General features: G+C 41.3%; 1 long non-coding RNA gene across 3 annotated transcripts; it reads left to right on the forward strand.

Annotated features, from left to right (window-relative positions):
• Nucleotides 1,284-2,482, forward strand: LOC109836043. Of its 3 annotated transcripts, none has more exons than XR_002245799.1 (3): nt 1,284-1,510; nt 1,835-1,926; nt 2,119-2,482. It is a non-coding gene; the product is annotated as an uncharacterized LOC109836043 (long non-coding RNA). The 3 variants fall into 3 exon arrangements; XR_002245798.1 differs by having other exon boundaries at nt 2,179-2,482; XR_002245797.1 differs by having other exon boundaries at nt 1,835-2,482.

Below are 13,762 nucleotides of genomic sequence, written 5' to 3' on the forward strand. Positions count from 1 at the left end.
ACTCTTCAATCCAGCAGCACCTCCTCCTCTTAATCCAATTCCAGCTCTATAGAATGAAGGCCTTAGGCTTATATTTATAGGTCTCGGATGCGGTTATCTTGATGAGAATGGGAGATTTGACCTTATCTTCAATCAATAACAGCCTACCCATATGTAGAGATGATATTAAGTCAGTTGGGAATCTCTGGAATAGATAAATCCTGTGAAAACCACTTAAAAAACTATCAAAAACGCGTTTGAGGCTCAGGACTACGTGGCAGGCCACGGTGACCCGCATGACCAGAGGTGACCCATATGTGCGTAGGTCACCAAGTGGCGACCCGCGCCCCCATGCGAATTTTGAGGTTTTTTCTTTGCTTTTTGGTGTTTCCCGACTTTTCCGGACTTGTATTTCCTACCATTTTGCATATTTGGTTGTCTTGTTGACTTGTACGCTTAACTAACTTGCTTTATACACTCATTAGCTTCATTAAAACACTTGGAGCTAACCGACAAGCGCGACAGCCACTCGGATAATCCCTCTTTGACTCGGATGATAACGTTCATTGTCTTCTCTTTGTCTCGAGCTATGTGAGGGAATCTATAGGTATTTTAGATACCTATAGATACCCCCTCCAAAGTGTTTTAGCCTCATTCTTTTATAGGAGAGTCTGAAATACTTTGGATATGATACGTCCAATCTTTAGTTTTTTAGATTTCATCAACTCTCAGTCTATTCAGTATTTTATCGGATAGCTAAAATTCTTCCGGTACTACATTTATCGTTTGACCGTTGTCAAAACCTCAAACTACGATTGATGCGTTAATATCTGAATCATTTCTCATTGTTGAATCGACTTCTGAACAGATCAACTTCGTCGGGATTTTACGTCTGAATACGATCGAATTTCTTGGGATAATTCTTTCATCTGAAATATCATTCTGAACCTTGTTTTGGCAGAATTATTGACGTGTTGACTACCATCGACTTTTGTTGCAGTGTGAACACAAATGAGCCTTATTTTGGCAAAATCACTAACGCGCTGACCGGGTGAAAATCGGTCTTGAATATATCAGGCGAAAATGAGCGAAAGTGGGTGAAAATACTATGAAAACAACCGTTGGACCAACCCCACATGTAGGTCGGGTCGAAGTGACCCGCACTTGTACGGGTCAGGTCTAAATGACCCGCATTTGTGCGGGTCACCCTATGGTGACCTGCACGAATGCGGGTCACACCTACCCGACCCGTACGAACGCAAGTTATGGGTTGTTGGGGTTTTATAAAACCCGGTTTCTCCTCCCTACTTCCTTTCTTCCACAGAACCCATCTTCTTCAAGCCCCGTTCTTCCAAGAACTCCTCTGCTTAAAGAGTTCAAAACAAGATCAAAACTCCCCCAAGCTCTTTAAATCCCTCAACTTCCTCAAATCTACAAGCAAGGCAAGCTAGGGTTCGGCGATCTTTTGACTTGGGTTCAAACATCAGTTGATCTTGGGCCTCTCTTCTTCTCAATTCCTTTTTGAATCCAGGTAAGCTTCACTGCCCTTGCTTCAATTTTGGCTGAATCTATGAGCTTTGATTTGATGATTGAAGCCCTAGTTCTTCGAATTTGGGGAAAACTAAAATTGGATCTTGGGCTTTTGAATGATGGCTGAATTTTTGAGCTTTTGGTTGTGAAGAGAACTAAATTGAAATTTCAGCTTTGGCTTGGCTTTAATCTTGCTCTTGAATTTTGATTTTGATATTTAAGGATGATTGGAACCCAAATTTGGGTTCACGGGTTTCGGCTTTGGATGTAAACCTTACTTTCTCCATGACCATGGCTCAACTCTCTTCTTCTTCTTTATTGACAGGAACCAAAGCTTCTTCTTTGGGATTTTACAGTTTTCAATTCGTCTCTTTTTTTCGCAATTCCCCTTTGCTGAGCTCAATTCTTCATCCTCAGGTAAATTCTCATTCTCTTATTCTCAATCTTACTAATTTTCTTTTTTTTTTATATTTTTTACTTTGGAGGATAACTGAAACTCTGAGTTTAATTCTGAATGAGAACTGATCTTGAAATACTTGACCGTGAATATTGATCTGATTGCTTCATGTCTGAAGTATTTGTTTGATTGTGTGCAATTTTGGATGATAGCCAATGCATTGCTTTTAGTCTTGGACAAAACCCTTAACTTGACCGAGATTGAACTCACAGTTATGCATGGGGCTTGGACCAAACTCGGGTATTTTGATGAAAACCGAAACTGGGTGTTGATTTTAGGCATAAACTGAGGCCACAGCTTGTATTCCGTTTGAGAACCACAACTTGAGATATGTGTATAAGGCGTTTGTCTTGGTTTCCGGGAAACAAAAGTGAGTCCTTGAACCTGAGTATGGCCGAGAACTTTTGTCTTTTGATTCTTGTATGCCTTCGGTTTTGGACTTGGATGTTGTATGAGTTGAAGAAAGATTATGGTTGTTTATGAAGTTAATGAGAACTGAGTTTGTTGTTGTGCGGATAGCCAAGGATTAATGTCATGCTCCTGTTGTTCAAACATGATTATAACTTTGAGTTGTTGGAAGAACTTTGTTGTGTGTTTGTAGAAAATTTGGTGTAAAAGAAACGAAACAAATTGATTTGTATTCCTTTAATCTCAGTTACAATTGGATTTTCCGATTACAAAAGAGAGGAGAATGATCTGGATTCTCCCCTTTGTTTAATTCTGGGTTCTTCTTGGTAGCGATGGAGTGCCTCCTTCGAATGTTTGCGTCGAATTTGTTCTCCGTTGACGATCTGTACATCTTGATTCACTGGAACGTGGTCTTCTCCTCACGATTTGACGCTGTGGAGAACTTGCGTGGTAAGTTTGAAAATAACTCTTAACGAGTTAACAACTCAGAGCGAGTTTTAGAAGAACTTGTAGAGCAAGTTTTAAACTCTGATCGAGTTGAGAAGAACTCTTAGAAAGAATTCACAAGCCAAGCCGAGTAATCTCAAAGGCTTCAATAAAAGCCTTCCAAGATGATTCAAGAGTTTCTTCAAGTCGCTGATCTCCAAAGCTCCATGTTGCTGAAGTTGAAGATGGATAAAGGTCGATCTCATTTTTATGACTTTTTCATGAAAAAGTCCAACCCCTAACTCAGTTGAGTTTACTCATATTTATAGGAGATTAAGGGGTATAACCGCCCCTTAATTCGCTCCTAAGTGGGGCTGAATGGGGTGTAACCACCCCCTTAAATTGCTCTCCAAATCATGGGGAAAACGGTTTTGAAACCATTCAGTTCGCGTTTTGAACGAGTCAAACGCTAAAAAATAGCGTTTTGGGCCTGAACTCTGCGTTTTAGACCTGAAACGCAGAGTTGGGCCTGTTTTAGGCTGAAAACGCACAGGTCGCGCTACACAGAGATGAACCTCTGCATTTTGGATCTGGGACGCAGAGTTGGTTTCTGCATGAACTCTGTGTTTTTTGACCTGGGACGTAGAGTTGGGACGCAGAGATGAACTCTGCGTTTTAGACCTGAGACGCAGAGTTAGGATGCTTCATGACCTCTACGTTTTGAGTCCACGAACTCTACGTTTCGAGTTTGGAATGCAACCATGACCTCTGCGTTTCGAGTTTGGAACGCAACCATGACCTCTGCGTTTTGAATCTCAAATGCGGTCACGACCTCTGCATTTTGAGTTTAGAACGCGGGGATGACCTCTGCGTTTTGAATCTTGGATGCAGAGATGAGCCTCAAGCGGGCTCGGTGAGCTTCAGGCTAAGTCTAATGTTCAGGCGAAGTGCAGTCTCACAGACGGACTTCAGAACATAATTTGCTGCAAAAAACATGTCATAACTTTCAAACCCTAAGTCGGAATAGGACGAATTATATATGAAAATCGACTATCTCGACGAGACGAAGCCGACTAAACCAACCTTATAAGGTTCGATTTGTTTCCTCCGTTTTGCCAAATTCCTTTCGGTTTGAGAGATATCTGTGTTTTGATATGAAGAGACCGTCAATTTATAGTCTCTTTTACTAGCGCGTTGCAAAGATCGTCACCTTGTAACCTTCGTCTTGGCTCCTTGAAAATATTAGAGTCGTCAGATTGTAACTCCTGATGTTGATTGTGAAGGCTGTTTATTAGAGCTTTTATCAGTTGTTGCGAAGGTCGTCAGATTGTAATGTTCATTGATCTACGTGAAAGTCTTCAAATTATAGCCTTCTGGAAGCCGTCGAATTGTAACTTCCATCATTAATGTTTGATGGGGATCAGCTATCTGTTGTGATTTTTAGACAGCCTACAGAACCCTCTCCAAAGTTTTCAAAATTTCGCGGTTGACTGGGACGAATTTTCGAAATACTTTGGATCCCAACTCTGATCTTGGAGCTGTTGATTCCTTGTCACAAAGGAGTTGTTCTCTGTACACGCTTCGAAGGCAGCTTGGTTGAAGGGATTTACCACACAGGACCTCGGCGTTTTGACTTGAGACACGCAGGTGGCTTTTATGCATTTTTGACTAAGTCTTTGAGACTTGTCTTTAGCTCATCTGTTTTAAGTTTCGGCTCACATCCATTAAGCTGATGGGCCTACAAACATGCATAGGATTTTTGGTAAACTCTCAGCCATCAACGGATTTGATAAGCCTTTACCGACTACCGTTTGAGTCGGGCTAGCATGTGAATTATTTGAATCCGTTTCACATGTAATATTGTGCTAAGAGAATGAACCCTCTTAAACTTAATGCTATGATTTTGAATACATAGACTTTATCATTTTCACAGGAAAAGACTAACTGGTAATGCGTGTTAGGCGTAGGTTTATCTCTAATTAGGGATCGAGATAAAGGCCCCAATGTGGTGAAAGACATGGATTTTGGTGCGACGATGTTGAATACATAGGCTTTGTCACTATTTCTTCCTGTTGTATATTTTCTCTTAAAACACTGAAAGAAAATTAGAAGTGTCAGAGGTGTAGTATTAACTTGGCATGAATTTTCACTTAGAGTGAAACTCAAAAATTTTCTTCACTAAAACTAGGATAATTCCAGAAAATCTTTAATCCGTTGGGGATTTTATAATAAAAACATGCTATCCTTATTGAAAAAGGATTAATAAGTTCATTGGGGGGTTTGACTGTTAGAGGTGTGATGTTAACCTAACTGTATTTTATGGACCTATTGCTCTATTGAAGAGAGTCGATAAGTTGATTTGGTCGTCAGAGGTGTGATGTTAACTTGACGGGAATTTGCTCTATTGAAGAGAGTCGATAAGTTGATTTGGTCGTCAGAGGTGTGATGTTAACTTGACGGGAATTTGTTACGATCGGAGTAAGTTGATTTGGTCGTCAGAGGTGTGATGTTAACTTGACGGGAATTTGTTACGATCGGAGCAACTTTGTAGATTTATCATCCTATTAAAGAGGATTGATAAGTAGATTTTGTCAGATGTGTGATATCAACTTGACAGGAATTTATGGACCTATCGCTCTATTAAAGAGAGTCGATAAGTTGATTTTGTCAGAGGTGTAATATTAATGTGACAGGATTTTATTACGATCGGAGCAACTTTGTAGACTTATCATCCTATTGAAGAGGATTGATAAGTGGATTTTGTCAGAGGTTTGATGTTAACTTGATAGGAATGCGTTTCGATTGGAGCAACTTTGTGGGCCTATCATCCTATTGAAGATGATTGATAAGTGGATTTTATCAGAGGTTTGATGTTAACGTGACAGAAAAATATGTACTTGTGATTTACACAAGATTTTGGGAATTAGCGTCTCGCTGGGGAAACTTGATAGGTGAGTTTACCACCAGAAGCGATGAATTTTGATACTTGTGATTTAAATAAGATTTTAAAGACTTAGTGTCTTGTTGGGGAAGATTGCGATTTGAGCAATTTTGAGGACTTATCATCCAATTGATAAGGATTGATAAGTTGATTATTGTCAGAGGTGTATTGTTAACGTGACAAATTGGGAGTGATGCAAGCTGCATTCATACTCTGTGATGGTGATGATCGTCAAAAGTGTAATGTTAACTCGACGATGTGAAAGATTCGTTGCTCTTAATCGAGTGGATTCTAAGTAACCAACCCCCAGTCTTAATTAAGACTTAACAAGGGAATAAAAAGAGGTAGACAATGCACATCGTCCAGTGTGGCACTATCTATGAAGTCGGAATAGAGGCACACTACCTAGTAGGCCATTACCTGATGAGTTTGACTATCAGAGGTAACTACTAACGTGATAGTTTTGTGGACATGCCATCCTATTGAAGAAAATTAGCAAGTTGATGGACTATTAGAGGTAACTGTTAACGTGATAGTTTTGGTGGACCTACCATCCTATTGAAGAGGATTAGCAAATTGATAGACTATCAGAGGTAACTGTTAACGTGATAGTTTTGGTGGACCTGCCATCTTATTAAAGAGGATTAGCAAATTGATGGACTATCAGAGGTAACTGTTAACGTGATAGTTTTGACGGATTTCGTGGTTGACAGAGGTATTTTATTGAACGTGAGAACTCAGAAAATTTATTATTCATAATCCAATAAACTACAAATAAACCAACCTCCAGTCTTGAACAAGTGCAGGGGGAAAAGGAGTAGACATGACACATCACCTAGTAGGCCACTATCTAACGAGTTAGACTATCAGAGGTAACTGTTAACGTGATAGATGTTGGAACTAACATCCTACTGAAGAGGATTAGCTTCAGTGGGTAGTATCCTCCTCTTCTGACTGAGAAGATTGTGCTTGGTCCGATTGCTCAGGTTGATCCTGCTTACTTTGTTCTTCAGCTTTGATCCAGGCAATAATCTTTTGAGCCTGTTCACCTTGAGAAATTAGTTGTCTCCAGGAACGGCATTTTGTAACTCTCATTTGTGCTAGAAGGTCGGTCTGCAAGTTGTGTCGACAGGTCTCTACTAAGATAGACTGTGTCATCCCTGACGAAGGCTTTGACGGACTCTCTCTTCTTCTGCTTAGTGGTGAGAAGGGTATTGATGGAGACTTCTGTATCTTCTTCAAAGAATCTTGACCGGAAGGGTCTCTCTAGATCCGTCCACTTTTGGATACAGCCGGTAGACAGTTTCCTAAACCATTCAAAGGCAACTCCCTTGAGGGTGCCAATGAACAATCGAACCAGTATGGCGTCATTTGATATCATATTTCTAGTCTGTGACTTTAAATGATAAATATGTTGGTTCGGTGATCCCGTTCCGTCAAAAGTTTGTAGCGTCGGGACTTTAAATTTTGCAGGATAAGGGGCTGCATCCCATTCGGCAGGATAGGGCCTGACAATTCCCTCATTTTGGAGCTCGCTTCTGTTAGCAATGGCATTAAGACGGGCTTCCAATTCTTCCATTTTAGCCGATTGAGGATTCTGCTCATTCTCGGCTTCTCTTCCTTCACCAGAGGAAGATTCCAGGTTGTGGGCTTCTTGGTCAGAAGCCGTATCATCAACCACTTTTCCCTTCCCTTTGCTTGTGTGAGGTCGGGATGAAGATGTTCTTCCTCTTCAGGAAGAATCTTGCCTTGGTGGCGAATTTGTCTTCTGAGATTTGGCCTTGTCTGTGACATATTGAGTCATCAGGATCCGGAGTTCATTGATGGCCTCTTGCTGAGATTTGAGCATGGCCTCCTGCTCGTCAAGTCTCTTTGTGAGATCTTCATGGTTTCCCGTCATATAAGCGGAGCTCTCATGTTCAACAAAAGAGCTTGATGATTGGGACTCTGCAATGGCTGAGTGTTCATCATTGGAATTGGTTCCTCTGGCTAACCTCCAATAGTTGACAGAAGGAATGGCTCATGTTCGTGTCTGAGTGCGTTGGTAGACTCCTTCAAACTCGTTAGCGATTTCTCTGACGGTCGGTGAACGACTTATCTCAGAGTCATCGGAACTAGGACCTAAGGTTTTCCCTCTGCCGATCATATTGATAGTGACCCCAGGATATTCGGTCACTTGAGACTTCTTTCTGTGAGAACGTCGTTGTTGGTTGGGCAAAGCAACGTTCGTAAATTGGTTGAACACTAATAGCTTGGCCGCATATGAGCAGCATTGACATCCCGAGAGGACCGTAGGAATCAGTCGAATGACTTGTTGCATCAGTCTTTCTCTCGATATGAACTCTCTCAAGTCTGTTGTAAAAACTCAAGAATTACTCACTGATCGTGTGGTTTGAATTGGAACCCCTTACCTCTCAGTGGGCGGGACTGGTTCTTGTTTAACATGGATCTTGAATCCACGCTGATCTTTTTGAACACGACGAATCGCATCGTGTTCTAAAGAAGGAACACGAGGGTCGTGTTCTGTTTTACTAACGCTAGACCGAAGTTTGTGTTTTGTTGATGAAACGCACCTTTGTTGGTCGCGTTTTTGCCGGTTAACGCAGTTCGTAAGTCTGCGTTTTGGATTTTGAACGCACTCCTGAGAGTGGCGTTTTGGTTCTGAAACGCACTCCAGAAAGTTGCATTTTGGTTTTGAAACACACTCCTGAGAGTTGCGTTTTGGTTCTGGGACGCACTCCTGAGAGTTGTGTTCTGCCAGATCAACGCAGTTTTGAGGTCTGCGTTTTTATGTTAGAACGCGCCTCTGAGGGTTACGTTTTATTTGGGAAACGCACCCCTGAGGGCTGCGTTTAGCTTGGCTTAGCCTCTGAGGGTTACGTTTTATTTGGGAAACGCACCCCTGAGGGCTGCGTTTAGCTTGGCTTATGCAGAGCTCGTGTTGAGGCTCATTGGGAAACGCACCCCTGAGGGCTGCGTTTAGCTTGGCTTATGCAGAGCTCGTGTTGAGGCTCACAAACACGGAGCTCGCGTTGATTGGACGATCGACTTTTTTGGAGTTTTACCGAAGCTAAGTCTTCTTCTTCAGAGAGAGGACTGTATGAACAGTGCAACCCCCAAGGGAGACAATCCTTCGATGAGTCAGCCATAACCGGAGCTATAGTTTCCTTAGAAACTTTGTGGATCTTACACATAGCCTTGGGGCTAAGGGACCCGGAGGAGAGGGCCTTCTCAAACTTGGCTTGATCAAACTCTACCACGAGAGTTTTAACCGTTGTTCCAGCGAAGTTGACGTCGGATTGCACCACCACTTCTTCGTCAGAGAAGCTAGTCCCCAGCGGAGTTGTCATCTTTTGTTTGTAGAAAATTTGGTGTAAAAGAAACGAAAGAAAAAATTGATTTGTATTCCTTTAATCTCAGTTACAATTGGATTTTCTGATTACAAAAGAGAGGAGAATGATCTGGATTCTCCCATTTGTTTAATTCTGCGTTCTTCTTGGTAGCGATGGAGTTCCTCCTTCGAATGTTTACGTCGAATTTGCTCTCCGTTGACGATCCGAACGTCTTGATTCACTGGAACGTGGTCTTCTCCTCACGATTTGATATTGTGGAGAACTTGCATGGCAAGTTTGAAAATAACTCTTAACGAGTTAACAACTCAGAGCGAGTTTTAGAAGAACTTGCAGAGCAAGTTTTAAACTCTGATCGAGTTGAGAAGAACTCTTAGAAAGAGTTCACAAGCCAAACAGAGTAATCTCAAAGGCTTCAATAAAAGCCTTCCAAGATGATTCAATAGTTTCTTCAAGTCGCTGATCTCCAAAGCTCCTTGTTGCTGAAGTTGAAGATGGATGAAGGCCGATCTCCTTTTTATAACTTTTTCATAAAAAAGTCCAGCCCCTAACTCGGTTGAGTTTACTTCTATTTATAGGCGATTAAGGGGTGTAACTGCCCCCTTAATTCGCTTTTAAGTGGGGCTGAATGGGGTATAACCACCCCCTTAAACTTCTCCCCAAATCATGAGGAAAACGATTTTGAAACCGTTCAGTTCGCGCTTTGAACGAGTCAACCGCTAAAAAATAGCGTTCTAGGCCCGAACTCTGCGTTTTAAACCTAAAACGCAGAGTTGGACCTGTTTTAGGCTGAAAATGCATAGGTCGTGCTGCGCAGAGATGAACTCTGCATTCTGGATCTGGGATACAGAGTTGGGTTCTGCATGAACTCTGCGTTTTTGGACCTGGGACGCAGAGTTGGGACGCAGAGATGAACTCTGCGTTTTAGACCTGAGACGCAGAGTTGGAACGCTACATGAACTCTGCGTTTTGAGTCCACGAACTCTGCGTTTTGACTCTAGAATGTAGCCACGACCTTTGCGTTTCGAGTTTGGAACGCAAACACGACCTCTGCGTTTTGAATCTCAAATGTGGTCACGACCTCTGTGTTTTGAGTTTAGAACGCAGGGATGACATCTGCGTTTTGAATCTTGGATGAATAGGTGAGCCTCAAGCAGGCTCGGCGAGCTTCAGACTAAGTCCAATGTTCAGGCGAAGTGCAGTCTCACAGACGGACTTCAGAACATAACTTGCTACGAAGAACAGGTCATAACTTTCAAACCGTAAGTCGGAATGGGACGAATTATATATGTAAATCGACTATCTCGACGAGACGAAGCTGACCAAACCGACCCCACGGGGTTCGGTTTGCTTCCTCCATTTTGCCAAATTCCTTCCGGTTTGAGAGATATCCGCATTTTGATATGAAGAGACGTTAATTTGTAGTCTCTTTTGCTAGAGCGTTGCAAAGATCGTCACCTTGTAACCTTCGTCTTGGCTTCTTGAAAATATTAGAGTCGTCAGATTGTAACTCCCGATGTTGATTATGAAGGTTGTTGATTAGAGCTTTCATCAGTTGTTGCGAAGGTCGTCAGATTGTAACCTTCATCGATCTATGTGAAAGTCTTCAAATTATAGCCTTTTGGAAGCCGTTAAATTGCAACTTCCATCATCGGTGTTTGATGGGGATCAACTATCTGTTGTGATTTTTAGACAGCCTATAGAACCCCCTCCAAAGTTTTCGAAAGTTCGCGGTTGACTGGGACGAATTTTCAGAATACTTTGGATCCCAACTCTGATCTTGGAGATGTTGATTCCTTGTCACAAAGGAGTTGTTCTCTGCACTCGCTTCGAAGGCAGCTTGGTTGAAGGGATTTGCCACACAGGACCTCGGTGTTTTGACTTGAGATACGGAGGTGGCTTTTATGCATTTTTGACTAAGTCTTTGAGACTTGTCTTTAGCTCATCTGTTTCAAATTTCGGCTCACATCCATTAAGCTGATAGGCCTGCAAACATGCATAGGATTTTTGGCAAACCCTCAGCCATCAACGGATTTGATAAGCCTTTACCGACTACCGTTTGAGTCGGGCTAGATTATAAATTATTTGAATCCGTTTCACATGTAACGTTGTGCTAAGAGAATGAACCCTCTTAGACTTGATGCTATGATTTTGAATACATAAACTTTGTAATTTTTACGGAAAAAGACTAACCGGTAACGCGTGTTAGGCGTAGGCTTATCTCTAATTAGGGATCGAGATAAAGGCCCTCATGCGGTGAAAGACATGGATTTTTGTGCTATGATGTTGAATACGTAGGCTTTGTAACTATTTCTTCCTGTGTTATATTTTCTCTTGAAACACTGAAAGAAAATTGGAAGTGCCAGAGTTGTAGTATTAACTTGGCATGAATTTTCAATTAGAGTGAAATTCGAAAATTTTCTTCACTATCACTAGGATAATTCTAGAAAATCTTTAATCCGCTGGGGATTTTATAATAAAAACTTGCTATCCTTATTGAAAAAGGATTAATAAGTTCATTTGGGGGTTTGACTCTTATAGGTGTGATGTTAACCTAACTGTATTTTATGGACCTATCGCTCTATTGAAGAGAGTCGATAAGTTGATTTGGTCGTCAGAGGTGTGATGTTAACTTGACGGGAATTTGTTGCGATCGGAGCAACTTTGTGGATTTTTTATCCTATTGAAGAGGATTGATAAGTAGATTTTGTCAGAGGTGTGATATTAACTTGACAAGAATTTGTGGACGTATCGCTCTATTGAAGAGAGTCGATAAGTTGATTTTGTCAGAGGTGTAATATTAACGTGACATGATTTTATTGTGATCGGAGCAACTTTGTGGACTTATCATCTTATTGAAGAGGATTGATAAATGGATTTTGTCAGAGGTTTGATGTTAACTTGACAGGAATGTGTTACGATTGGAGCAACTTTGTGGGTCTATCATCCTATTGAAGAGGATTGATAAGTGGATTTTGTCGGAGGTTTGATGTTAATGTGACAGAAAAATGTGTACTTGTGATTTACACAAGATTTTGGGAATTAGCGTCTCGCTGGGGAAACTTGCTAGGTGAGTTTATCATTAGAAGTGATGAATTTTGATACTTGTGATTTAAATAAGATTTTGAAGACTTAGTGTCTTGTTGGGGAAGATTGCGATTTGAGCAATTTTGAGGACTTATCATCCTATTGATAAGGATTGATAAGTTGATTGTTGTCAGAGGTGTATTGTTAACGTGACAAATTGGGAGTGATGCAAGCTGCATTCATACTCTATGGTGGTGATGATAGTCAAAAGTGTAATGTTAACTCGACAATGTGAAAGATTCGTTGCTCTTAATCGAGTGGATTCCAAGTAACCAATCCCCAGTCTTGATTAAGACTTAACAGGGGAATAAAAAGAGGTAGACAATGCACATCGCCCAGTGTGGCACTATCCATGAAGTCGGAATAGAGGCACATCACCTGGTAGGCAATTACCTGATGAGTTTGACTATCAAAGGTAACTGTTAACGTGATAGTTTTGTGGACATGCCATCCTATTGAAGAAAATTAGCATGTTGATGGACTATTAGAGGTAACTGTTAACATGATAGTTTTGGTGGACCTGCCATCCTATTAAAGGGGATTAGTAAATTGATGGACTATCAGAGGTAACTGTTAATGTGATAGTTTTGATGGACCTGGCATCCTATTGAAGAGGATTAGCAAATTGATGGACTATCAGAGGTAACTGTTAACATGATAGTTTTGGCGGATTTCGTGGTTGATAGAGGTATTTTATTGAACGTGATAACTTCAAAAATTTATTATTCATAATCCAATAAATTACAAATAAACCAACCCCCAGTCTTGAACAAGTGCAGGGGGGAAAAGGAGTAGACATGGCACATCGCTTAGTAGGCCACTATCTAACGAGTTAGACTATCAGAGGTAATTGTTAACGTGATAGTTGTTGGACCTAACATCCTACTGAAGATGATTGGCTTCAGTGACCGTAGTATCTTCCTCTTTTGACTGAGAAGATTGGGCTTGATCCGATTGCTCAGGTTGATCCTCCTTACTTTGTTCTTTAGCTTTGATCTAGGCAATAATCTTTTGAGCCTGTTCGCCTTGATAAATTAGTTGTCACTAGGAATGACATTCTACAACCCTCATTTGTGCTAGATGGTCGGTCTGCAAGTTGTGTCGATAGGTCACTACTAAGGTAGACTGTGTCATCCCTGTCGGACATCACAGAGCCATATTTCGAAACCTTTTGACGAAGGCTTGACGGACTCTCTCTTCTTTTGCTTAGTGGCGAGAAGGGTATGGATGGAGACTTCTGTATCCTCTTCAAAGAATCTTAACAGGAAGAGTCTTTCTAGACCCGCCCACTTTTGGATACAGCCGACAGGCAGTTTTCTGAACCATTCAAAGGCAACTCCCTTGAGGGTGCCAATGAATAATCGAACCAGTATAGTGTCATTTGATATCATATTTCCAGTCTATGACTTGAAATGACAAATATGTTAGTTCGATGATCCCGTTCCGTCAAAAGTTTGTAGCGTCGGAACTTTAAATTTTGGAGGATATGAGGCTGCATCCCATTCGACAGGATAGAGCCTGATAACTCCCTTCTCTTGGAGCTCGCTTCTGTTAGCAATGGCATTGAGACGGGCTTCCAATTCT

The sequence above is a fragment of the Asparagus officinalis genome, chromosome 4, assembly GCF_001876935.1.
Source record: "Asparagus officinalis chromosome 4, Aspof.V1, whole genome shotgun sequence".
Classification (NCBI taxonomy): Eukaryota; Viridiplantae; Streptophyta; class Magnoliopsida; order Asparagales; family Asparagaceae; genus Asparagus; species Asparagus officinalis.